Source organism: Phoca vitulina, unplaced genomic scaffold, assembly GCF_004348235.1.
Source record: "Phoca vitulina isolate PV1807 unplaced genomic scaffold, GSC_HSeal_1.0 scaffold16, whole genome shotgun sequence".
Taxonomy (NCBI): Eukaryota; Metazoa; Chordata; class Mammalia; order Carnivora; family Phocidae; genus Phoca; species Phoca vitulina.
Genome location: NW_022589719.1, coordinates 28,298,502 through 28,302,879, shown reverse-complemented (window position 1 = coordinate 28,302,879; position 4,378 = coordinate 28,298,502).

Here is a 4,378-nt window from a genome sequence, read left to right as displayed (position 1 = left end):
CCCTGCTGCAGCCCAGGTTGCAGACTGGAGATGGGCCCCTGGGAGGAGAATCGTGCCCAAGCCTCCTCCCGGCCTCCTCCCTTGGGCTCTCCCAGATGTCTGGAGGATGCCAATGAGTTGTGAGGCCTGAAGCATAAAGGGTATGGCGCTCCCGGCTGGGCGTTCAGATCAGTGAGCGCAGACATGAGCCTTTAGCGTGGCCTTCCCACCTCAGGAGGCCACGTGGAGTGGTGGCCAGGGCCTGGCCACACTGTGAGCAGCTGCCAGCCCTGGCAGAAAACTCTGAGTCTTCCCGAGCCCGGATTTCCTTAGCGGTGAGGTGGAGCTAATGCTCCATTTTGTGTGAGTACCTGGAATATTCCCAGAACGGCTCCTGACGCATAGTAAGTTCTGGGGAATGGGCGCTGTTTTAATGTCACTGTCATATTATCACTGTGGCTGGAGGGTGCCGTGTTAGAAAGTCTCCTCCTGCTATGTGGTCACCCTCCACCTCCTGGGATCCTTCTCCACCCCCCCAGTCCTGGCCATCAACGCTCGGTGACCACCCCCAACTGGTCTCCCTCCAATCTACCTCCACCTCACAGCAGTGATCTTTCTAGAGCATCCGTCTCATCCAATCACTTCCCTGCCTTAGAAACTCCTCAGGATTCCCCAGTGCCTGGAGGACGATGACCAAAGCCTTGGCTGAGGTTATAGACCCTCTGAGATGTGCCCCAGTGTTTTTATTTCCCACGTGTGGACTCCCTGTACCTCCCCCCGCCCCCCAGGCTTTGGCCGACAGCACCATGCTTGCCCATGTTGCCACTGGGAGCGCCCTTCTCTCTCTTTCCTGTCCAGCGAACTCCTACTCATCCCTCAATGGCTGACTCATTTGTTCTCTCTGTTTTGTCCTACTCTCCCCAGCAAACTCTGTTAGAGACAGTGGCTTCTTCCGCTCTGTCCGCAGAGCCCTCTGGAGCACTGTGTCAGAGTCACAAAAAGTAGAGGTTGTGAGCTTGGCTAGCACGTGGGACAAAACTCAGACATGGTCAACGCTACTTTCGAAAATCCCTCAGGAGAATTCTCTGGCATGCCTTGAGAAGTGAGAGGAAGCAAGGAGCCTAGGAGTGTGGGTAGAATGCCTTTTTTTTTTTTTTTTTAATTTTGTTTAGCAAGCAGGGGCATGGGGAAGCAAGAGATATTCGTATTTGCTTGTTTTTGCATCAGAGGAACGATACTGTTTATCTGGGGAGGAGGAAGAGTGAGGGGAGAGGGCAGATGGGTGAGTAGTAAGATTTTGATGCTCTGCATTCGTATGTTGTTTGGAGTTTTGAACCATGGGACTGTTTACTATTTAAAAGAAAGAAGAGGAAAGGAGGAGAAAAGGAAAGAGGAAGGAAGGAAGGAAAGGAGCGAGGGAGGGAGGGAAAGAAAAAGCAAGCTCCTTTAGGAAGGCTTCCGTATCCGAGGCTGTCCTGCATGCCTCCGCCCGAGACACCTCTCCCTCCAGCGTTGGATCGCCCAGATGAAGTGACGGGTTCATGCTCAGGCCCACCGTGTATGAAAAAGTTTAGCTGTTAGTGACTAAAGTGGCAAGATGCCCAGGCGGTGCATAGTTCTCAGGGTCTGAGAGAAGAGGGGGCCCCCCAGCTCCCACTTCCCTCCTCCCTCCGGTGTTTGTTCACTGAGGGGGACCGTGGGCTCCATTGTTCCTTTTCTTTCTCTTTTGCTGCTGAGCAGACACACTGAAGTGTGTGTGGGTTAAATGTGCCCCCACATGCAGCGCAGTGGTTTCACACGGGGCTTTGGAGTTAGGTAGAAAAGTTTGTCCCACCTGCCAAGCTGTGTGGCTTCTGACTTGTCACATAGCCTCTCTGGACGTCATTTCTTTATTTATACGTTGGGGAGGACGCTACCTTCTGCGAGAGCTCTTATGAGCTTATGTGAAATGTCGTACGCCTGGCACACAGCAAATCCACTCAGCGCCACCGCTGTACGGCGGATCCCGCGGTTGCTGGTATCTGTGTGCGTTTCCCCAAGTGAAGGGCTCCAGGGCCAGCAGAGAGCATGGTTCCAGATAGGTGCCCAGAGAGTGAGTCAGTCTCCGTCCCTGAGCCCGGAATCCCCATACCCAGCAGGTGCCTGTGCTGTCGGTGGGCAGACAAGGCTGGCGTCTCCAGTCTCGGAGGTAGGCTGGGGCTCTGGCTGTGTCCAGCAGTGGGGCTCCAGTGGGCACAGGGACAGGAACAGGTTTCCGCTGGAAGCGCCACGGTTAATGCTCAGACTCTGAAGCTAGACAGCACGTAAAAGCTACCGCTTTTTAGCTTGGCGACTTGGGCATTTTACTTAACCTCTCTGAGCCTCCATTTTCTTACTTACAAAATAGAGCCGGTATGAGAACTGACTGTCCTCAGCCTCTTCTCTTATCAGGCTGGACCACCCTTTACCCTGTGAGCTACCTGGTTTCTTGTGCTGTCTTTGCTCATGCCATCCCATCGACTTGGAATGCCCTTTCCTCTCTGCTCCTAGATAGCAAACTCCTACTCATCCTTTACAACCCAACTCAGGCATCACTGCCCCTCCTCCCCCAAAAGGTCTTTCCGGATGGCCTCTCTCCAGCTGGGCCAGGGGCCCTGGGCTGTGCTCATTCCCTCACTGGCTTGCAGAGCCATAAAATTCCCGCAGTGCCTCTGTGCTCAGATGCAGCCCCTCCCTGCACATCGATGTTTCTGAAATCGATTCAGCTGCCACATCCATTTAACATCTTGGTGTTTGCTCTCCCAGATCCTGGAGGCTAATTCTGATGCCTGGTTAAGAGTGGAGGGTGAGCGCACCTGCTTATGTTTGGGACTTCCCTGCCAGGCTCCCGTTCCCTCCCTCCTTCAGATCAAAGCCCCATGTCCTTGATCTCTGCCTCTCCACCTCCAGCACCGAGTCTGGGTCCATTAGCAATGGCTGAGGGCCCTGGAGGTATAGAGATGGCCGGGAAAGGCCCTGTCTGTGCGCAGCCCCTGTCACCCATCGGGGGGAGACCGGCCCTGGACAGCAGCGGTCAGAAAGCCCCTCCTGACTTGTGTGATCCTGGTGTCGCCAGGCTGCAAGGGGGCAAGGGAGACACGTGTCAGAGTTTCCCAATTTCTCTCAGACTGGTGTGTGTGTGGGTGGAGAGGGGGCCCGGGGTGGGGAGGTGGTTCGAGTGAGAGATGAGAGAGAGCTCAGAGGGTGTCACCATCTCCCTGTCTGAGCCCCCGGGGGCCGGGGAGGAGGGGGAGGGCTGAATTGCGACTCGGCTATTAACTCTGAGTGATCCTGGACAAGTCCTTTGCCCCCCACCCCCGGGGCTCAGCGTCCTCATCTGGCGAGTGAGAGTGGGGACAAGATGCTCCCCAAGCCTCCACCAGCACCAGTGTATGGCGACCCCGGGGATCGCTGGCTGTCCTCCCTTCTCCCCAGTCTCCCTTCCACGAGCTCTCTCGCCTCTACGGAGAGGGAACACTTCCAGCTAAGCCTCCGACCCTTGCAGCCACTGTGTGGCGTGTGCTACCTCCGTGCCCGCCTCGCAGACGAGCCTCACGGCAAAGGCTCGGACATGTCCAGGGGCTTGCCAATGGCCACACAGGGAGGAGACAGGATTTGAACCCAGGCTGTCGGACAAAAAAGGCTTGCATGAACCACCCCGGGCCTCTGTCCCGGCCCACCCCAGCCCTGGCTCCTCCCCTAGGAATCCCCCCGCTGGCTGGGGAGGGCGCAGAGGGCCTGAAGGGGGCCGTCACCAGCAACCACATCCTGTGACGGTTGCCCTGGGGAGTGCTAGCTTGAGTCTCCCCCTCTGGGACAGGTGAACGGAAAACAGGCCCTACTCAGCCCCCCAGGGCAGGATCCACAGCCCAGCCTCCTCCAACACCTGCCTGCTCTGAGGAACCCCGCGCCCCAGCCCTCACCCAGAAGGCAGAGCTGTCCATTGGCCTTGGCAGCTTGGCGAAAATCCCAGCCTCTGAGCAGATGCGAGGACACAACCACAACCCCTCCCCACTGTATGTACACCAGCCTCACCTCCAGCCCTTCCCTCCCGGCCTGGAGCCAGTTCTTCGCCAGGTGGCTCTGAGCATAAAAGCCCCCGGCGTTGCCCTTCCTCCGAAACTCTTGGAGCCACTGAGCCAGGGCCTGAGTGGGGCCGAGAAGAGAGGGAAGCGGGCCGCTAAGCTCACAGGCATGTCTGGGTCCAGCTTCTCCGGGAGGGCAGGCCCTGTCTTCCTGTTCCTGTGTCCCCAGCATTTTTCATGGCACCGGGCCACGGGAGGTTTCCAGGTCCCCAACATTTCCACCTTGATGGATAGAGCTGCCCCCACCCAACACACACACACACACACACACACACACACACACACACACACACACA